Raw genomic sequence first — 24,416 nt, 5'->3', positions numbered from 1 at the left:
GCCTTGCTTCTACTGGGATTATATCCCAAGGAAATACTAAAGAAGGGAAAGGGACCTGTATGTGCCAAAATGTTTGGGGCAGCCCTTTTCATAGTGGCTAGAAGCTGGAAGATGAATGGATGTCCATCAATTGGAGAATGGTTGGGTAAACTATGGTATATGAATGTTATGGAATATTATTGTTCTGTAAGAAATGACCAACTGGCGGAATACAGAGAGGCTTGGAGAGACTTACATCAACTGATGCTGAGTGAAATGAGTAGAACTAGGGGATCATTATACACTTCAACAACAATGCTGTACGAGGATGTATTCTGATGGAAGTGGATATCTTCAACATAGAGAAGAGCTAATCCAATTCTAATTGATCAATGATGGACAGAATCAGATACACCAAGAAAAGGAACACAGGGAAATGAGTGTAAATTGTGAGCATTGTTTTTTTTTTTTGTTTGTTTGTTTCGTTTTGTTTTGTTTTTCTTCCAAGATTATTTTTACCTTTCGAACAGAATCCTTCCTTTGCAACAACAACAACAACAAAATTCGGTTCTGCACATATATATTATACCTAGGATATACTATAAGATATTTAATATGTATGGGAATGCCTACCATCTAGGGGAGGGGGTGGAGGAAAGGAGGGGAAAAACTTGGAACAGAAGGGAGTAAAAGGGATAATGTTGTAAAAAAAATTACCTATGCATATGTACTGTCAAAAAATGTAATAATTATAAAAATAAATAAATAAATATTTTTTTTAAAAAATGATAATTAGCTCATATTAAAGAAGGGAAAGGGACCGGTATGTGCCAAAATGTTTGTGGCAGCCCTTTTTGTAGTGGCTAGAAACTGGAAGATGAATGGATGCCCATCAATTGGAGAATGGTTGGGTAAATTGTGGTATATGAAGGTTATGGAATATTATTGTTCTGTAAGAAATGACCAGCAGGATAAATACAGAGAGGCTTGGAAAGACTTGCATGATCTAATGCTGAGTGAAATGAGCAGAACCAGGAGATCATTATACACTTCAACAACGATACTGTATGAAGACGTATTCTGATGGAAGTGGCTATCTTCAACAAAGAGAAGATCTAATTCAGTTCCAAATGATCAATCATGGACAGAAGTAGCTACACCCAGAGAAGGAACACTGGGAAATGAGTGTAAACTGTTTGCATTTTTTGTTTTTCTTCCCAGGTTATTTTTACTTTCTGAATCCAATTCTTTCTGTGCAACAAGAAATTCGGTTCTGCACACATAGACTGTATCTAGGACATACTGTAATATATTTGACATGTATGTGACTGCCTGCCATCTAGGGGAGGGGGTAGAGGGAAGGAGAGGAAAATTCGGAACAGAAGGGAGTGCAAGTAAAAAATTACCCATGCATATGTACTGCATGCAGCAAACTTACTTTAGTGTCTCAAGGGGCATCCGTAAATTGTAACTGCCTTCCTGTTCTTGAAGCATAGAGAATTCTACCAAGCAGGGGGGTGTTGTCTCTTGTCATCTCTGACCTGAAAAATAGCAGCCAGTTAGTAGAAGTTTCCTCACTATTTTATTTATTTATTTATTTTCATTTTTCCAATTTATCCCCTCCCCCCCTCCACTTGCTCCCCCCGATGACAGGCAATCCCATACATTTTACATGTGTTACAATATAACCTAGACACAATATATGTGTGTAAATACCTTTTTCTTGTTGCACATTAATCATTAGCTTCTGAAGGTATAAGTAACCTGGGTAGATAGACAGCAGTGCTAACAATTTATATTCACTTCCCAGTGTTTCTTCTCTGGGTGTAGTTATTTCTGTCCATCATTGATCAACTGGAAGCGAGTTGGATCTTCTTTATGTTGAAGATTTCCACTTCCATCAGAATACATCCTCATACAGTATTGTTGTTGAAGTGTACAGCGATCTTCTGGTTCTGCTCATTTCACTCAGCATCAGTTGATGTAAGTCTCTCCAGGCCTCTCTGTATTCCTCCTGCTGGTCATTTCTTACAGAGCAATAATATTCCATAACCTTCATATACCATAATTTACCCAACCATTCTCCAATTGATGGGCATCCATTTATCTTCCAGTTTCTAGCTACAACAAAAAGAGCTGCCACAAACATTTTGGCACATACAAGTCCCTTTCCACTCTTTAGTATTTCTTTGGAATATAATCCCAATAACAGCAATGCTGGGTCAAAGGGTATGCACAGTTTGACAACTTTTGGGGCATAGTTCCAAATTGCTCTCCAGAATGGCTGTTTCCTCACTATTTTAAAGCAATATTTAAAGAAAATATATAAAATTTAAACAACATATTTAGGTTATTCCAAAAACAATGTCAGTGTAAAATCTACCACCTATCAAGTATTGAAATACCTTTTAGTATAGAAAGATAATGGGTAACATCAACTCACTACTTGTGTTAGGAATCAAAATTTTTTATACTCCCACAATTTAAAATAAACCCTTTTCTCTTTGATCTCTATACAGACCTAACAGTGATATTTCTGGGTCAAATGATAAATGCAGTTTATCTTCATCTTAGCAAGTTGATGCTCTGACTATACTTGCATAACTGGAACAATTCCAACTTCAATAAAAATTCTTTCCTGATTTAATAAGATAGAACCAAGTTTAGGGTTTTCAGTGTTCCTTGGTGGGGGTTGTGCCCAGCATGTGCCAATTATTTTAATAAGGAGAGTGCTCCTTCTATAAAGGCATGAGGCTTCCATGGAATTTGTGGCCTCTCCTATTCTTTATTCCTACATCATGCTTAAATGATGCCTATGAGGCAAGCGTGGGGGACTGGAAGGATGGGAGTACTATTGACAGTAACGTAATAATCTATATTACAGAAGACCTGTAGGAAGATAAGTACACTGATGCATGCTTGTTAGAGCCACAAATCGATTCAATTCATTTGTAAAATAATTTGGAGTCATGCCAAAAAAAAAGATACATACTCCTTAATTCAAAACTACCACTTCTAGGTATATGTCTGAAAGAGGTCAAGGCAGCAATAAGATATTCATAAATACCAAAATAGTAACATTTTCCTCTTTTTCTCATAGACAATAAGGATTGATTAAGCATCTATTATGTGACTAGCATAAATATCATACTAAATACTAGATATACAAGGGATATAATGTCCCCTCAAGGAGCTCACAGTCTATTGGCAAGAAGAGAAATAACAAACAAACAAACATACATTTAAACTTTATTCAGGAGAAATAGGAAATAATTAATGGAGCAATCTTCTAAGAATAAGAGATAGGGGGAAGCCTTCCAATGGAAGCTGTGATTTTAGTTGGAACTTGAAAAAGGCAGGGGAAGGAGAGCATCCTAGGCAGCAGAACAGCCAGAAAGATTATCTGGTGTCAATATGTCTTATTTGTGGAACAGCAAAGAGGTCAATAACACTGGATCAGAGTCAGTTGGGGTGGAAGGTGTGATGTGTAAGAAGATAAAGGGGGAGGTCATCAAGGGCTCAGAATGCCAGAGGATTTGTATTTGGCCCCAGAGGTAACAGGAAGGCAGTCTGAGAGGAAGAGGGATGAGTTCATTCCTGCATTAAGGACAATCACTTTGAAATCTGGAGGATAAAATAGAATAATAAGAGACCTGAGGCAGGTAGATCTACCAGTAGACACTTAAATAGCAAATGTGTGAGGTGATAGGGTCGTGCATCAGATGGTGGCAGTGCCAAGTTTGAGAGAGGCTGAACATGTGAAATCGATAGGCCTTGGCAAAGATGCGTTAGAGCAGGGAAAGGGAGAGATAATGAGAAGGTGAGGATGATGCCTTTGTGGCAAGCCTGGGGGACTAGGAGAATGGGAGTACCAGTGAAGATAATCGGGAAGGGGAGTGTTTAGGGAGAAAGATAAAATTTCACTTGGAGATATTTTGAATGAAAACGGCTGAGTTATAATATTTGCTTAGCATATGATCCATGATAAGTAGCTTGCTTTATCTGTGACTCAGTTTACTCATCTGAGAAATAAAGTAATAATTTATTCTCCCATCTACTTTCCCAGGATGTATAAATGTGTTTGATACTTTTTAACTATTCTGGAATCTTGAAATAGAATTAACAAATTAATGATAATATTACAATCATTACTCTGATAAGTTGACTAAATTATATGTAGGATATGAATTCTTTATATTTACCTGGTTCATATTCAAAGAAGAGATGAAAAAATGTATCTCCTCCCTTATCTGCAGAAAAGGGGAACGATAAGTGTAAAATATTGAATATTTTATCAATTAAGGCTGGTATGTTAGTTTTGCTAAACTATGCTTCCCTGCCCTCTTTCTTTTTATCTCCTGTCGATACAAAAAATATTCATATACAAATAACATTTCCTACATTGCCTCCTCCATAAGAAAATGAATCCCTGGAGGGTTGGGACCAAGTTTTTGGTTTTCTTTGTATCCTTTGCACTTAGCACATAGTAGCTGGTTAATTAACATTAATTAATTGATTAATAAATGCTTGTTGAGAATAATAATGATGATTAATGGTAGTGGTAATGATGATGATGATGACAAGGGATAGATCCCTAGGTAGAAGAGGGCTAAGAAACTACAACAGTTTCTGTACTTGAGGCAAAGCAGGACACTTTTAAGAAAGACTGTGGTTCCAAAAGGAAGGAGTCAGGCAACTGTATTGACCTAAAACACCATGCCCAGAAGGAAAAAGGAGGTCCTCAGAACTCAGGAGTCAGGGAAATGCATGCTGGGATTTTCTATGCACAGGAAGGTAAGGGAGGGACTCTCCTGGAGCTTCTGGCCTTCCTCTTGATTGTCAAGGAGCCTTAGAATTAAAACCCCCCATGGTAAGTTATCAATGGCATAATAATAGAATCTTTTCCTATTGATTTGGAGAAGATCTAAATCTACAAATTCTTTTGAGACAATCTGTGATACCAGCCCAAGATTTCAATATACTTTGGGGATTCAAATTTCTTCTCCCCAACATTTGGTGTCCTGTGTAAAGATAGTCCTAAAACTCCAATATATATGGGGTTCAGTGTTTCTACACTCCCATACCCCAGAAGCCCTTGCATTATCCCACGCCCATTCTCTGGGAGAATAAAAGAGAGGACACCCAGAGATAGAAGAAGACTCTGCATTGCATCAGGCTTGACGGGGCTCTCTGCAGGAAGGGAAGTCACTTCTCTGGACAAGAGTTAACAGCAACTGCCTGGAGACAACTATTCGTTACAGGAAGAAGAATCTGTCGCAGAGATTTGAGTAGAAGACACAGCAGATCTCTTCCCAGAGAGTGATCCGGCAGCTTCTAGAGATGACAGCTTGCTACACTTATTATACAAGTATATTGAGTCTTGACCATGAACATAATTCAATAAACAAAATGTTTGAGGTTCTGGTTAAATTATGCTTACACTTCTGATTAAGTAACAAATCAAGAGTTTAATGTTGTTGGGATTTTTTTTTATCTTAATTACCTTTCTATGATATTTGCAGGAGTATGCAAGTAATGCGTCTATTTTAAAATTAACCCTCTGGGCAAAAATATATGCAAGACATTTTTCAGTTTCATCTGTATTACTAATATTTCCTCCATTGTTTCTTTAAGCCTAATCAGGATAAATAAATCCTTGATTTGTAGTGTCTGGTGATTTCTGAGGCTTTAATACTCATACAAAATTTAACAATTGGCTCACAAGAGCAAGTTAAAATTGATTCTAGAATATCTCTGCCTATTTTGCATCATATATTTCAGTTCATATGTTAGGAAACAACATAAATTAGTTCATGAAGGATAATCTTTTTAATTAAAAACCGCAAACCCAAACCAAAATTCTTTGGAAGCAAAACATCAAATTTCTACTAAAATAAGTTTTCTATTACTTCTGGATAACATATACAGTTAAGTAAATATGTTTTCAAAATAAGCTATAGTTGAAGATAATTACAACGGAAAAAACTTTTTCTTGTTACATTCTATCAAAAAAATGAACCCCATGAAACCCAAGTTCCTTGAGGACAGGCCTGTTTGCTTTTTAATTGTTATCCACGGCACTAAGTGATGTATCTGGCATATGCTATGCAATTGACAATTGAGGTTAGCATATTAAAATGTAATCATATTTTCAATATCTTGTAGGAACACACTGAATCATCTCATTTTACTTGCTTCTTTGAACACAGAAAATTGGAACATATTTACTTTCCTTGACCATCAACTTATTCCATCAAACTTCAGGTTTATTTAGCTATTCAGATGACCTATGATAAAGATAAGCTTCTGACTCAGTTTTAAGCTGGTATCATATAGCTTTTTTCTCAATTTGTCCATTGTATAATAGTGGTAGTCAGGAAATACAATTGCCTCTGAAGAATTAAAAATAAGTATCACACAGAAGACAATGGACGGGTGCACAATGATTATGAAAGTACATGAAGGCTGCTAGGTGCAATCAGTGCATCACTTCAAAGATTAGGAGTAAAAGATAACAAGGAATTTTATGATACAGAGAAAAAAATTACTAGTTACATAGAAAGAACAAGTGATAAACAAATGAATAATGACTGGTTTTTTTTTAACCATGTAAAGTGAAAGTAAAGAAAGTCTCCAGCACATCTAGGTAGACAAATATGGTAAATGTCTGGAAATATATAGACAAGAGTTTTATAGAGCAAATAAACATGAAGTGGTTGTAATCTGCATCACTGGAAGAACTCTAGAATTAAGATCACAAATCCATTTCAGTCTTGGAATAAGGTAAATATTTATGAATGACATTAATGTAAATTCCTGTAAAATAATATCTTAATGCTGCTCAATCAAAAAGTTAAAAGATTCAACTTCTAAAAGAGACTTAGCAAGTCTATATATCATTAGAAGAAAATGATGAGAAACTTTAAAAGTAGCCTAGTAGAAATTAGATATACATCAACTTCTCACACTGTAAAACAAGTTAAGTTCAAATTGTGGTCATGATTTAGACATAAAGGGTGATAGTCTAAGTTAATCGTTTGATAATGGAAAAATTACTATTCAGATATAAGGATATGGAGTTTATGACCAAAACCCAGCAATAAAGGCAAAGTGAAATGGATAATTTGAGGTAAAATGGAAAATTTAAACTTTTTGTACAAATAATACCAATGCATCTAAAATAACAAGAAAAAATAATCTCATCTTAAAGAATGACTGGGGGAAACAGCAAATTATAGAAACAATTAATAATTTCACCCAAGATAATGACAATGCTGAGACATCATACCAAAATCTGCGGGATGTAGCTAAAGCAGTAATAAGGGGAAATTTTATATCTTTAGAGGCTTATTTCAAGAAAATAGAGAAAAATAAGATTAACGAACTGGGCTTGCAACTTAAAAAGCTAGAAAAAGACCAAATTAAAAACCCCCAACCAAAAATTAAACTTGAAATCCAAAAATTAAAAAGAGAAATCAATAATATTGAAAGTAAAAAAACTATTGAATTAATAAATAAAACCAAGAGTTGGTTTTATGAAAAAGCCAATAAAATAGATAAACCTTAGGTAAATCTGATCAGAAAAAAGAAAGAGGAAAATCAAATTGTTAGTCTTACAAATGAAAAGGGGGATCTTTCCACCAATAAAGAGGAAATTAGAGAAATAATAAGGATTTACTTTGCCCAACTTTATGCCAATAAATTTGATAACTTAAGTGAAATGGATGACTTCCTCCAAAAATATAGGCTTCCTAGATTAACAGAGAAGGAGATAAATTGCTTAAATATTCCCATTTCACAAAAAGAAATAGAACAAGCTATTAATCAACTCCCCAGGAAAAAATCTCCAGGACCAGATGGATTTACATGTGAATTCTACCAAACATTTAAAGAACAACTAACTCCAATGCTATATAAACTATTTGAAAAAATAGGCGATGAAGGAGTCCTACCAAACTCCTTTTATGACACAGACATGGTACTGATACCTAAACCAGGTCGATCGAAGACTGAGAAAGAAAATTATAGACCAATTTCCTTAATGAATATTGATGCTAAAATCTTAAATAAGATATTAGCAAAAAGACTTCAGAAAATCATCCCCAGGATAATACACTATGATCAAGTAGGATTTATACCAGGAATGCAGGGCCGGGTTAATATTAGGAAAACTATTAGTATAACTGACCATATTAATAATCAAATTAATAAAAACCATATGATCATCTCAATAGATGAAGAAAAAGCATTTGACAAAATCCAACATCCATTCCTACTAAAAACTCTTGAGAGTATAGGAATAAATGGACTATTCCTTAGAATAATCAGGAGCATATATAGAAGACCGTCAGTAAGCGTAATATGCAATAGAAATAAACTGCAACCTTTCCCAGTAAGATCAGGAGTGAAACAAGGTTGCCCACTATCACCATTACTATTCAATATAGTACTAGAAACTCTAGCCTCGGCAATAAGAGCTGAGAAAGAGATTCAAGGATTTAGAGTAGGAAATGAGGAAATCAAACTATCACTCTTTGCAGATGACATGATGGTATACTTAGAGAACCCCAAAGACTCTGCTAAAAAGCTACTAGAAATAATTCAGAATTTTACCAAAGTGGCAGGATACAAAATAAATCCTCATAAATCCTCACCATTTTTATATATCACCAACAAAATGCAACAGCAAGAGATACAAAGAGAAATTCCATTCCAAACAAATGTTGAGAGTATAAAGTATTTGGGAATCCATCTACCAAAGAAAAGTCAGGAATTATATGAGAAAAACTACAAAACACTTGCCACAAAAATAAAGTCAGATTGAAATAATTGGAAAGATATTCAGTGCTCTTGGATAGGCAGAGCGAATATAATAAAGATGAGAATACTCCCCAAACTAATCTATTTATTTAGTGCTATACCAATCAGACTCCCAAGAAACTATTTTAATGACCTAGAAAAAATAACAACAAAATTCATATGGAAGAATAAAAGGTCAAGAATTGCAAGGGAACTAATGAAAAAAAAATCAGAGGAAGGTAGTCCAAGTGTACCTGATCTAAAGCTATATTATATAGCAGCAGTCACCAAAACCATTTGGTATTGGCTAAGAAATAGACCGGTAGATCAGTGGAACAGATTAGATACAAAGGACAAAAAAGGGTACATCTATAGCAATTTAATCTTTGACAAACCCAAAGATACCAACATTAGGGGCAAAAATTCATTAATTAGAAAAAAACTGTTGGGAAAACTGGAAATTAGTATGGCAGAAATTACATATTGATCCACACTTAACACCATATACCAAGATAAGATCAAAATGGGTCCAAGATTTAGGCATAAAAAATGAGATAATAAATAGATTAGAGGAACAGAGAATAGTCTACCTCTCAGACCTGTGGAGGAGTAAGGAATTTATGACCAGAGGAGAACTAGAGATCATTATTGATCACAAAATAGAAGATTTTGATTACATCAAACTAAAAAGTTTCTGAACAAACAATAATAATTCAAACAAGATTGGAAGGGAAGTAACAAATTGGGAAAATATTTTTAAAAGTAAAGGTTCTGACAAAGGTCTCATTTCCAAAATATATAGAGAACTGACCCTAATTTATAAGAAATCAAGCCATTCTCCAATTAATTAAGGGTCCAAGGATATGAACAGACAATTCTCAGATGATGAAATTGAAACTATTTCCACTCATATGAAAGATCACTACTGATCAGAGAAATGCAAATTAAGACGACTCTGAGATACCACTACACACCTGTCAGATTGGCTAAGATGACAGGAACAAATAATGATGAATGTTGGAGGGGATGTGGGAAAACTGGGACACTGATACATTGTTGGTGGAGTTGTGAAAGAATCCAGCCATTCTGGAGAGCAATTTGGAACTATGCCCAAAAAGTTATCAAACTGTACATACCCTTTGACCCAGCAGCGCTACTACTGGGATTATATCCCAAAGAAATACTAAAGAGTGGAAAGGGACCTGTATGTGCCAAAATGTTTGTGGCAGCTCTTTTTGTTGTAGCTAGAAACTGGAGGATGAATGGATGTCCATCAATTGGAGAATGGTTGGGTAAATTATGGTATATGAAGATTATGGAATATTATTGCTCTATAAGAAATGACCAGCAGGAGGAATAGAGAGGCTTGGAGAGACTTACATCAACTGATGCTGAGTGAAAAGAGCAGAACCAGAAGATCGCTGTACACTTCAATGCTGTATGAAGATGTATTCTGATGGAAGTGGAAATCTTCAACATAAAGAAGATCCAAGTCACTTCCAGTTGATCAATGATGGACAGAAATAACTATACCCAGAGAAGGAACACTGGGAAGTGAATGTAAATTGTTAGCACTATTGTCTACCTACCCAGGTTACTTATACCTTCGGAATCTAATAATGTGCAACAAGAAAATGGCATTTACACACATATATTGTATCTAGGTTATATTGTAACACATGTAAAATGTATGGGATTACCTATCATTGGGGGGAGGGAGTAGAGGGAGCGGAGGGATAATTTGGAAAAATGAATACAAGGGATAATATTATAAAAAAGATAATTGTATAAATATGTTTACATATATTTAATATTGTATAGCATATATTGGATTGCTTACTATCTAGGAGATAGGGTGGGGGGAGGATGGGAAAATTTGGAACACAAGGCTATGCAATTGTTAATGTTAAAAAATAATGCATGCATGTTTTTTGAAAATAAAAAGTTTTTAAAAAAAGGAAAAAAAAAGAAATACAACATAGTCAGAAGCTTCCTGTGTAAGTTTCAACCTGGTTTCGAAGCAGTTGTATGGACAAGTTTAATGAGGGAGCCAGGTGGCTTAGGGCATATTCGGGTACTTACCAGCTGTGTGATCCTGGGAAAGTCACTGAACCTGTGAGCCACTCCAGGATCTTTGCCAAGAAATCACCGTGCACAGTACTGCTGTGCTAGGGTCCCGTGGACAGTACTGTTGTGCTAGGGTCCACAGGTCATACAGAGTCAGACATGACTGAAATGAATGAACAAAGACATGAATGAGTTGACAAAGAGAAGGAGAATTTCACAAAGACGGGTACAAAGTCAATAATTTAGCATATACGTGGTATGCAATCATAAGATCCCTGACAGTATTTGATTCAACGTTTACCCACATTTTGACAGGCTTATCAGTTTTGCTGGGATAGTAAATCGAAATGGAGATGGAGTTAACTTTAACTTGAGTGTCAGGGAATGGTAGAACCTCTCAATGGATACATCCAAAAGACCACACTGAAAATGTAACAGGACAGAATGAAAAGTCAAGCCTCTTCCTTCAGAAAGCACAGATCTTAAATTTTTTCTGCAACCAATCACAGAAGAAAAGAGTTGGAAGGCATCCCAGAAATCCTGTAGTCTAACCCAGAGGTACAGATGAAGCAATCAAGGAGCTTTTAAAGAAAGCAATGTTCATTGTTTCAAATTAAAAATATAAATACGTAAGAAAATGACCAATGTTGGAGAGGCTGTAAGGAACAGATACATTAATGTGCCATTGTATAGAACTTTTTCCACATCAGTCACAATGGGAATTACTCTGAAACTGAGTACCAAAGGGGACTAAATTATGCATCCTTTTTGATCTAGCAATCTAACAATCTATAAAACAATATATACTGTTATCTATCAGTATATATGCAATATACTGCTAAAATAAAGAATCCAAATGTTCAAAAATATAACAATTCCTTTTTTAAAAAATAACAAAACAAAAACACAATTTCTTTATGGGAACTAAGGGAATACTGACCACATGGGGAATGATTGAACAAATTACGGTATATGAACATATAAGGGAATTGCCATTGTGCTATAAGAAATATAAGAAGGATAAGAGAAATGATTTCAAAGACACTTAGAAAGATTTCTATGATCTAATACAAAGGGTTGAGAACCAAGGGAAAACCTCCATTTTTGACATTGTCAAAACAAGTCTTTCAGACTTGAACTTGAATGACCAAACACACCTGCAGAAGATTCATGATGAAACTGCAACCTAACTCCAGACAGAAAGGTGATAGACTCGGGGTGCAGCCTGAGTCCTATTTATTGGACTAGGTCAGTGGAAGCATCAGATTTGCTTGACTATGCATATAAGTTTCGTTTTACTTTTTTCCCCCCATGAGAGGAAAAGTAATTTAAAATTTTCAAAGCAGGTTTTAACTTCAAATCCAGTACAATTCCATTTCCCCACAATTCATTTTTTTCTAGAGATGTGCTGATGTTTTAACAAAGGACTCACAAACAAAAGACCTCTGCCCATACTGTGTGTATATACATCTATAGGCATCGGTTTCACAGCTATTCAAAGCAGTAATATTTTATGTTCTAAATAGCTTTGTGTCTTTGCTCTCCTTTTAGTCACTTTATATTCCAGTCCTGGTACAGAACTCCAGCATGCTATATCTACATTATCCTCCAGTAATGAAAAAAACTCACTAGCACTCAAAGCAGTCAGGTCTGAGTTTTAGTGGTCAGGACATTTTGCTTTATATTAAGTGGAACCTCTAGGGTTGGGTTTGGTTGGGTTTGGTTTGGTTTTGGCTGAGGCAATTGGGGTTAAGTGACTTGCCCAGGTAAATCTTCCTGGTGTCCTAATGTGATCCATCTTGGAGTTTCACTCATGTGCCTTCTACTGTTCTTCATGTTCCCAAATTAACTATGATATTTTCATTTGAAGCAAAACTTTTAATCCAACTGTCAAGATGTGTTAGGAAGAAAGGCTGAATTAAAGCAATGTAATGATTCTGAGCCCTGGAAACCTCCTAGAGTCATCCCTGCATTTCTTTCTTTTTTTTCCAAAGGCTTGCAAATCGAATGAATCCTTAGTTATTTCAGGGACAAAGAGAAGTAGAAACATTCAGAAAGTGAACATTTGAAAGAGAAAATATTTTAGAATAGGTTCAGGGGCTGCTAAACAGTTGCTTGTCTAAGTTTATCAACTGCTTAGCTCTAAGCAACAGTCAGCAATCTCTTCTCTTCCTGTTGAACACTAGGCTTAACTTGAATGTTTCTTATACTTCAGAGATCTATGATTTCACTTACGTAGCATAATCTCGCTGTGTGGGCCAGGCCATGTGGTTTCTTAGAGAATGTCCACTAAAGTAAGGCATTAGAGGCAGGGGCAGATCTCAAGGGCAGAGTATTAGAAGCACCTGGAGGCTTATTCTGCCTGAGCCTGGTAAAAGGGCATTCAAGGTATAGAGTAAACCTCATTAACGAGGAAAAGCCTCCTTGCTCTTGCTGATTATGCTCAAACTTGTGCACTCTCAGTCACATGACCTGGGGACTATAAAGGGGGTTGCAGAAGGTGGGAGGGAACTCCAGAAGGGAATTCAAGGGAACTCTGAGGAAGAAAGATGGGAACTCCAGAAGGAAGGCTAGAGGGAACGTTAGGGAACACTATGTTGCCGCATAGCTGAGTGACTTGGGTGCTCTGTAGAGGAACCTCTAAAGAGGTAGCTCTCTGATTGAGATAATCAGATCCAGAGACGTCCAAAGACCTGGGGAAGGTAAGAAACCAGTTGACCCCTGCTGAGGTAAGCAGCTGGGAGTTAACAGTAAGGGAAGCTTTAGCCCTCTGTTTTGCTTTCTTAGAAATCACATGATCTGGAAGAAATTTTTTTGCTAGTTACCTCATCTCTCTTCAGCCCACTATCCCCACACCCACCATATAAAAAGCTTTGCATCAGGGGGTTTCTTTGGGAGGGTTGGGTAGCCCTTGCTTATTTAAGGGAGCTCTCTGCTTCTGTAAGGCAGCCCTGCTCATTCTGGACTTGCCACTTGTCCGAGATTCTAATGAAACTTGCTACCTTCACTTTGAGGAGTCTGCCAGTAGTCAATTTTGGGTTAGGGTCTCCGTACCCCACACATCGTGAAAAATAAACATAAATATAACTTTCCCTTACCTCAAGGTTTAATGAGTTACTAGTAGTCCCCAAATTTATCGCTTCTGGTGACAAACTTCTCTAAATTGGCTTAGCTTGGTCCTGAGAGAACACACACTGACAGTCCTTCCCTTGGGCCTAGACTTCTCGGCTTGGTAAGAATCAGCTAGAGCCCAAGTCTCAGTGGAATAACTTTTGAGAAGTCAGGATCATTGTATAATGTTATAACAAGGCATTAGATTAAGACTTTAGTGAAGGCCTCTGCTTACATGAAACAAGACTAGAAAAAAAAGTTTGGGTAAAAGGCTAAGTATACTTTGTAAATATTACCTCACTTGATCCTCACAATAACCCTCCAAGGTAGGTGCTATTATTAGCGCCCATTCTATAGTGGCTGAGTCAGGCAGAGAATATGTGACTTGCCCAGGGTCACACAACTAGCAATTGTCCGAGGCTGGAAGTGAACTCGGATCCCCCTAACTCCAGGCCCACCACTCTATTACTCACCTTACCACTTAGCCAGATGGACACACGAGTAACAGAAAAGGGCCTGAACAAAAGCAAAGAGATACAAGACAGCAAGTAATCCAGTTTAGCTGGAGCACTGAGGCCATGAGAGAAAAAAGTGTGACACACAGGTAGAAAAGCCAAGTGGTCAATACATCTATTCCTATTCAGCACTTTGTGTAGAGGCCAAGAAGAGACTGCTCAGTCATCAAATTGTAGTATATAAATGTAGCATGATAGTATTGCCCTATAAGAAATAGTTAACTTTGTGAATAACTTGGGAAGAACTGCATGAAATGATGTAAAGATACATAGAACCATACATAAGACAACAATGGAAATTAAAAGAACAAGAAAAACCTGAACCTCGATTCCCTGACAAACCAATATGGTTCAGTCTGAAGAGAGGCAGGGAATTAGGAAAGGATGATGCAAACAAATGGATAATCTAAAAGCAAAATTCTCTGACCAACAGAGTTCAGAGATTAGAGGAGAGATGTCAAATCCATATCTCGGGGACCACACTCCCAAGTACTCCCTAGACCAGATTAAAAAGTAACTGGGAAACGTTACAAAATAAAGAAATGCAGTAAAGCAGATACCATTAACTAAGTCAATATGTAGCCCACAGAAATCCTGATGTACAGCTCAGTGACCCTTTTTCAGTTTGACATAAAAGGACCACCAAAAACCCAAACTGATTACTTACTTTAAAACACATCATATACACAAAACTAAGCTTGCTTAGAGTCTACAAGGCTTTCTTGCAATTTTAAAATGAAATCAAAAAGTTATAAAATTATTTTCACTAACTTCTTTTAAAATTATAAAGTATGTAATATACAAGTTTCTGTGAGCAGGATGAGATAAAAATACTGATAATGTCCTTCCTAGATCATGTACTTCAAAATAGATTAGGGACTTCAAAATATTTATATACAGGACGTTATCTGAAATTTTTCAATCAACTTGACCTCAATATATCAATATTAAGAAGTCAGCTGAACTTTCAAATTTTTTGTTTTCCAACATTACAATGAAATTAAAATAAATCTTCCCAAGTCATACATTATGATTGGGTTTTTATCATTTCCAAATAGATCTGTGATCTCAATGATTTGGACATGCCTTTTAACAGGAATACACATCACAAATTCATTGAAGTCTCCTCAACTGGCTTGCCCACGCCCTTCCCTAAGTTCACCATGGAGGTCTACCTGCTTTAGAAGCTTCCTGGCACAAGGATTCTGACTGAATCTTGAGTCATCCTCCTCCACAGCCTTGTCCTCCCCAGAGCGATCTAGTCACCCAAGGAAGCACAGATCTCTCTACAGTGTATATCATCTCTTCTTATATTTAGCATGACAAAATCTACTTTCCTACTAATTTATTCTTATAAGTGAAAACTAACTGGCAATATTAACCAAGTAAGAAGTTAGAATCATATAGTTTAACGAACACAATCTTTCTCCACATCAGTTAATGAATGAAGATGCAATCGTACAAGTACATAATATAAAAATGAACATTTAAGAAAAAAATTTAACTGTGCTCCAATAAACCAACAAATATATAATAAGAAAAGACAGCTTTAAGTCATTAATATGTATTGTAATGTTAAAAATTAAGCACATTATACAAATTTCTTACCTCTTAAAAAAGAGTAGAAACATTTTTTCTAATTCTAAGTCTAAATTCATACCTCATCTCCAATTTTGGGGGGACTATCACAGAAAATGAAAAGTTTATACTTAGGGCTAATGGGTATTTTAGGTTCTTCATCAGATGAGTCGGTGTCATTTTCTTCTGCCTGCTGTATCTGGCATATCTAAAATAAGGTCCATTGATTTTGCTAGCTATTTCCAAAACTTTCAGGAATCAGGAAAGACTAATGTTCATCAGCATTATGTGTCTTGTACAAGAGATTTCAAGATGTTTTTTTAGACTCTGAGCCACAGATCTACTAAATTTTTTAAGCAAGACAAGTGTGACAAAGATCCTGTGGTGGAAGGTGCCATGCTTTGATGTAAAGAACAATAGATTTAGGATTCCAAAAATTTGGATTTGAATCTTACTTCAGTCTTAATGTCTGAATGACTTAACTACTTAGATTTCAGTCTCCCTATGTGTAATATGAGGTCTACTAAAATATTTCTAAAGTGCTTCCTACTTGTAACTTCTGTCAACTATGAAAAACACAAGTAACATCTTACTAAAGAGATCAATGGAAATTGCATGACAATTGAACCACAACTTCCTATGGATTTTGAATCTTCACACAGAAAAATGCAAGGATCACAATGAAAGAAAATACTTTATGAAGTAATCAGCCCCTACCTGATACTCTATATCCCAGAAAAGGTAGAGGTAGAAGGGGTTTTCAACACATCACTTCTTTGGTCCAACATCTAGATATGATTGGAGAGACTCCAGGAGCTCCATTATATTAACATGAACATATATCTAGTCATTCCAATGGCACCAGTAATTACACATCCAGGGCCATCTCCAGTCCTCCTGATCTATAGAGGACCATTGGACCCAGAGGGCTCTGGACGGGAAAGGGCAGGAGGTGACCGTCCCCGCCCCCCTTACTTAAATCCTATTCGCTTGCAGGTCATGATATCCCATCCCTGCTGTCATGGTCCTCTTTGAAAATGAAGGACAAACAATAACCACCAAGTTTGTAGAGAGAGCTCCAGTCCCAAGTACAGTGAGTTAGGACAGCCACATTAGTAGCCAACATATCTGATGCTGTATTTCTCTAGCATGGAGAATTCCGACCAATAAAGTCACCATCCCTCCTCCCTCAAATTGTATTCCTTTTTTCCCCATGCCCTTTTTAATCACTAGGATTTGTCTGTTAAGCAGCTAAATTAAAATTCATTTTCAATTTTTCAATGACAAAAATAGTTCCAGCTTAATTGCATGACAGGGAAAGAATACCACTATGTTCTAATCTGATCATTTATCTGGAGAGTAGAGATGAAGTTGGGCAGCAGAACATTTACTATTATTTCCCCGAGTTCTCCAAGAGAAAGCTGAAATTAAGAAATCTTAAATCACAGAAGTGCTTCTCTAGAGACTATTCTGTATATCTGCCTCACAGTTGTGATTGCTTCTTAAGGTGAATAAACAGTAACCAAACTCAAACTAAGATGAGTTTATTGTATATCTCCACAGCTAGCACCCACTTGAACAGATGAGCATTAAATACAGACCTACCTTACCTAAGAATAAAAAAAAATCATTAACACATAAAAGGGTCAAATTAGAAAAGTAAATTACCATATCGAATCATTGCTCACTACATATGCCAATCATAGGACTGGAATCAACAGTTTCCAAATGCCCCACATATTTAAAAAAATAGATAGATAAATAGATAGTACTATTTTAGTAACAAAGAACCAGAAGGAAAGAACATCCTTTTGTCTTTTATATTCAGATAGATTAAGCTAACAACAGTTCATTAAAGAACTCTGTGTACACCTTTTTCATCTCTTCAGATCTTTGTAACTGAGCTTGTGAATACTGTTTCTCAAATATTTTGCTGCAACTCAATTTTTCCATTCATAAAGCATTTTAAGGAAAGGTTTGAAAAGACATGCTTTTAATTTACTATCTGAAAACAGGTGAACATTTCCTGTTTCTAATTCAGTTTTATGACTTCTTTTGGCATAGCTGTTCAGAAAGGTTAGAATCTCCATCTGGGAAGAAAAATTTACACTTTATGTTTAATGCCCAATAAACTGACTTTGAATAGGTGAAACATTAATACATCCATTTTGACATTCTCGTAAATATGAAGAGCATACTAAAAAACAGTACATCTAAACGCATGAGCAGCTTATAGGTTCTACTCTGAAGACAAGGAATAAAAAATGTCCCGGTCCAGCGGGACTCAGTTATTCGGGGAGTCGAGGGGGACCCAGCCTGAAAGAGAAACGGGTGAGAAAGAAGAGCAAGACCAAGCAGATTCTTGTCATGGTCTCAGTTTATTGCTCTTGGGGTACAACTTATATAGCAAAAAGCATGAGAAAGAGAAGTAGGGTAGGGCCTGGGAAAGGAGCAGGAGTGATGGGGAAGTTGAGTTGGGCCTGGGAAAGGAACATGGGGATGGTTTGTTCAATGAACAGGAATAGTTTGTGGTTAGGATACAATGTTGGAATATTCTATGGTCGGCCAATAATCAGAACAATTTGTCTGAGGGTAATGCCCACTTAAGGGGGAGAGACACCTGGGCCGAAAGCCCTTGGCTCCCAACATCTCCCCCTTTTCTCTTTAGAAGCAAAGATTGTATAAGACAAGGGCTGGTGAAAGGCCTGTCTTAGGCTATGTGGCCTGGACCCATGTTTGGTACCTAGATAACCAGGCCCTCAGGGCCAAGAAGGGCAGGGCCCCTGTCTTAGGCTATGTGGGTTGCCTCCGCTCCCCCCTGGGAGTGGACCCACAATAATCCTGTCATTGGGTACCACTGCAGCCATAAAAGGTATGATTTTCCGAGTCATGGGGCCACAATATTCCCGTCATTGGCTCTTTCACAGCAATAGCCCACATTATTGTAATTAAGGCCGTGTCCCTTGGAGTGTAGTGGCTAGAAACTGGAAAATGAATGGATGTCCATCAATTGGAGAATGGTTGGGTAAATTGTGGTATATGAAGGTTATGGAATATTATTGTTCTGTAAGAAATGACCAGCAGGATAAATACAGAGAGGCTTGGAAAGACTTACATGATCTAATGCTGAGTGAAATGAGCAGAATCAGGAGATGATTATTCACTTCAACAACGATACTGTATGAAGACGTATTCTGATAAAAGTGGATATCTTCAACAAAGAGAAGATCTAATTCAGTTCCAACTGATCAATCATGGACAGAAGTAGCTACACCCAGAGAAGGAACACTGGGAAATGAGTGTAAACTGTTTGCATTTTTTGTTTTTCTTCCCAGGTTATTTTTACCTTCTGAATCCAATTCTTCCTGTGCAACAAGAAATTCGGTTCTGCACACATATACTGTATCTAGGATATACTTTAATATATTTGACAGTATGTGACTGCCTGCCATCTAGGGGAGGGGGTGGAGGGAAGGAGGGGAAAATGATGGCAGTATTAACTATTTATGTCACATAGCATCAGGAATATGCCTGAAGATCCTCTGGTATAACACCACTTTCCACATATATTTCCCTTATATATCACAATTAACTTCTTTCCTCTAGAAAGAAAGCCAAGATTCGATGTCATCAATAAAACCTGTTCTGTGTTACTAAACAAGAAAGTAAACTTGAAGAAAAAGGTAAAAGTTACTCAAATAGCTTCAGTCTCTCTCAAATTCGGATATAATCTACTAATAGACTATAAAAGCAGCCAGAATTCAGGTCTCTTTGGATGGTGGTTTAAACTAGTTCTCACTGTAAAGCAATATACTTTCCTTACGAGAGAGAAAGCAAAAGAAACATGGGAGGCTGCATTACTATAAAGCAATGCAAGTCTGGGAAATCAAGATACTTATGAGACCACTTTCTGTTCTGTGTATGCATTTGCATAAGTCTGTATATTGGAGTCTCCTCTAGGCTATCTCAGGCTATAAACATACACTATACTAAGGATATGGGGCACTGCTGACTGTCACAAAATTGATAAAAGCAGAATTCTTAATAATGTTTGAGCCTTTCCCTATTCTTTTAAACAAAATAGACTCAGAAGCCATGAGACCCTAGCATTTAGTGTTGTGGAACCCTGATAACTTGCCAACTGAAATTTGTGGGAAACAGCTAGTATTATCTTTCTTAAACTAAAACTATTAAAACAAAATCATTTATGTTTGACAGGCATGCCATAAATATATCACCTGAAAACAATATTTTGGATTTTATTTGTTTTATAGCTCAATGAAAGAACCCAAAGGCAAGTAAGATGAAAAAATAGACAAGTAAAATTCAAGGACAATTTCACTAGCGAATACTATACAAGTTCAGGCTCCTTGATCTATATTTTTCTGAAAAAAATGTACTTTTAGTCACATGACATATTCTACACTCCCTCAAGTTTTAGAGTTATTGCTATGTGCTTTTAAAAGTTTCCACATAGCTATAATTAATAAGTAATTTTTTAAAAAATAACAATCTAATATAATTTTAGTGTCTATAAAAAAGGTGACAGTTGGATACATGTTTATTTTATACATTTATTATTATTCTTTATTTTTTTTGGCTGAGGCAATTGGGTGAAGTGACTTGCCCAGGGTCATACAGGCAGGAAGGGTTAAGTGTCTGAGGGCAAATTTGAACTCAGGTCCTCCTGACTTCAGGGTTGGTCCTCTATGTACTGTGCCAGCCAGATGCCCTTGTTTTATACATTAACATTTTAAAATATAGTTTAATAATAAATCAAGCCACTAACTAGAAAAATTGTCCTAGAGAATCATTAGCTTAAAGAAATGCAAAGTCTTAGGAGATATTTCCATACTTGACAAGTATCCATAGGGATTGGTGTGAAGGCTGCTTGTGGCAAAGAAATGGAAGGGCCCAGCAGATCTCTTGAGGATATTTGGTCTTGCTTGTGTTTTCAACAACAAGCATTACTTATAATGGAGAGAAGCAGGATTCATTCCCAGTAAGATCAAGGATGAAACAGGGATATCCAGTATAACAACCGTTATTCAACATTGTACTAGAAATGCAGACTTTAGCATTAACAAAAGAAAAAGAAACTAAAGTAATTAGAATAGACAATGAGGAGTTAAACTATCACTTTTTGCAGAAGATATGATGATATGCTTAGAGAATCCTAGAAAATCATCGAAAACCCTACTGGAAAACCATCAACAACTTTAGCAACATTGTAAGATATAAAATAAACCCACACAAATAATCAGCATTTCTATATACTACCGACAAACCCCAGCAGCAAGTGATAGGAAGAGAAATTCCATTTAAAATAACTGTAGACAAAATAAAATATTTGGGTGTCTATAAAATGGCATAATTACAGAGAGAATCTGGGTCTGCCTTCCCCTTCCAGGGCTTCTTCCATTCTACTGTGCTAGCTATCTCACTGAACAAAGATTATGCCCAAGCAAGAGTTGCTTGAGTAACTGAAAGGCACATTTCTGAGTAGAGCTTTGGAAGGCCTTGAATGCCAAATGAGAGTTTAAGATTTTATTTGGAAAGCAGCTAATAGCCGACAGAGATTGTTGTAACTGGGTTTGAGGAATCCAGAGTTGTGCTTAAGAGATGACCTAATAAGTGTATGGATTGCAAGGTCAAACTAAGAGAGAGATAAATCTGGGGGAGAAGATTATAGCAGCAAAGAGAAAAGATCAAAAAAAAGAATGAATTAATATTGCAAGTCTCTTTAGTGTAGCAGAATCTAAATAATGGGAGGATTTTGATTATTTTTATTCAGAGTAGTTCTGAAGCAATCATACAGAAGCTGTTTTATTCAATAAACAAAGAAGAGCCTACTATGTATTTTGTCCAAATAGTCAAACAAGCACTTATTTGCTTACAAATACATGTTTCTGTATTTACAAAAAAATAAAATAAAAATGTGTTTACAATGTGCCAGGCACTAAAAATTATTTATTTACAATGTACCAGGCACTGTACTAACTGCAGAGGATACAAAGAAAGGCAAATAAAAAAGGTAAAGACCTCTTCACAATCTCTTCCTCCAAGGGACAGGAACAATCTCCTTGGAATTTCCTAGCAAATCATTTCATGCTGGACAGTCAGACATAATTCTAATTCTTCTACTCAGCGACATTGGCCTTCTTACTGTTTAAGAACAAGACACTCCATCTCCCTATCCATTTTCTCTGGTTGCCTCATCTCTAGAATGTGCTTCCTTTCAAATGCCAACTAAGGATGCCAAATACGGGATCCAAAACACACCTCAATATAGACTGAACCAGATTAAAATTTAACTGGAAAATGTTTAGGAAAAAAATAAAAATACAATAAAAGGGACAATATTACTTTTCTTTTTTTTTTTTTTTGGGGGGGGGCTGAGGCAGTTGGGGTTAAGTGACTAGCCCAGAGCCACACAGCTAGGAAGTGTTAAGTGTCTGAGACCAGATTTGAATTTAGGTCCTCCTGACTTCAGGGCTGGTACTCTATCTACAACAATATTAATTTTAAAATTAAGTCAATACACAACCTGAAGGGACCCTTATGGTTTCTAGATGCCAATTCCATTTGAATTTAAAACTGTTTGTCTACCAAAAAAAGTCTTTCTCAACCTTTTAATTCCACTATTTTACCTCCCAATTATTTGCTATTTCCCTTATATATATATATATATATATATATATATATATATATATATATATATATATATATATATATATATATATAGTTTATACATATTTGCTTACTGGCTTCCCTATCAGATTGTGAACTTCTTGAGGGCAGGTAAACAAGACTGACTTTTGTGTCTTTTTGTATACCTAACCCTTGGCACAGTACTTAATAAATTATTAAAAGATTGTACATTTACAACCCTCCATGAGTTCTGCTTTCTAACTATGCAGCTAGTAATGCATTCATTTCATCTTTTGATTCTTGTTCCCCCAGAAATCCTCCACAGGAGAATCTACTCAACAAAAAAAAAGTCTTATTGTTCATAAGTATCAGGGCAGCACTCAAAGATTAAACTTTCACTCTTACTAATTGACAAGTCTACCTATTGTTGGATTTTTTTTTTTAAATCGTGGTTCTCTCATGCATTTTATGCCACTCTGTGCATGTCATTTCTAATAACTCAGTTAATGTTTCTTAAAGCCTTAGGAATTGAATTGCACATGTTTTACCTATCTCAAAGAGGAGGGAGGGAGAAAAATTTGGGATACAAGGTTTTGCAAAGGTGAATGTTGAAAACATGACTTAAAGAGCCAGATTTAAAGAGTTAAAGAGCCAGATTTAAACCTGAGTCTTCTCAATCCAAATTGAATGTTGTTTCCACGGTATCCTGTCTGGCATAGTGTGCACTTAATACATATTTATTCATTTCTTGATGTTATATTATCATGTATTTATTATCATTTTTTTTAAAATTTCTTATTAACTAATAAATAAATTAATTTTTAAAAAGAATGTTGAAAACATGTACTGGCATGTATTTGAAAAAGTAAAATCCTATTTTAAAAAAAAGCCTTAAGAATAACCTCCCCCACAACAATCAGTAAGGCACACAGTTTTAGTTCCTCATTACTTCCTAGCATAAGGAAATCCAAGATTACTACAAAAGAACCACTTTAATGGATCCATGCTTTTATGGATGTGGGCACTCCCTCCATCCAGGACTTCTCAACTTGCAATTCTGGTCTATAGCACATATTCTATAAGGCAATGGTTCTCTAAGTGTGGTAGAAAGTCCCCCAGATTCCCAAAGGCCCTTCAGGAATTCAGCAAGGTCACAATAAGATATTTTAATTCTTAATATCAAATATAGATAGAGAAAATACACATGAACAAAAGGCGCGGGGAGGAGGGAAAGGGAAAGGGGTCCTCAATCATTTTTAAGCAGTAAGGAAGTACTGAGAGCCTCTGCTCTAGAAGGTCCACCCAGTATGCTCCAGGTCTTTCTCTGGGTGTCTTTAATATGTAACATTGATGATTGAAGGTGAAGTGAAGGTGATCCCACAGACTCACTTGTTGCCAGAGTTTGCAGCTGTTTGACTCAGTGCTAAGTATACCTTTCACAGGAAAGGAGTCAGGTATGGTTCATTTCTACAGTAGCCTGGCTTCCTAGGTGATAATTTTCTTTGGTGATGAGAGGAAGTACAATCCTTAGAAATTTCTGCAATTGTTTGAATGCAGATGTTTTTCATGTAAGAAACTCTATAGGATCTATCGATACCTATTGATACAATGATTTATCACTGATAAATGATAGTTATGGAGAATGCCTGGTCCTGTAGGGGGACGGGGGAAACCATTTAAAAAAAAATTTCCACTGCTCTAATCTCTTAAGAGATT

The sequence above is a fragment of the Sminthopsis crassicaudata genome, chromosome X (assembly GCF_048593235.1).
Source record: "Sminthopsis crassicaudata isolate SCR6 chromosome X, ASM4859323v1, whole genome shotgun sequence".
Classification (NCBI taxonomy): domain Eukaryota; kingdom Metazoa; phylum Chordata; class Mammalia; order Dasyuromorphia; family Dasyuridae; genus Sminthopsis; species Sminthopsis crassicaudata.
Note: the sequence above shows the minus strand (reverse complement) of the source record.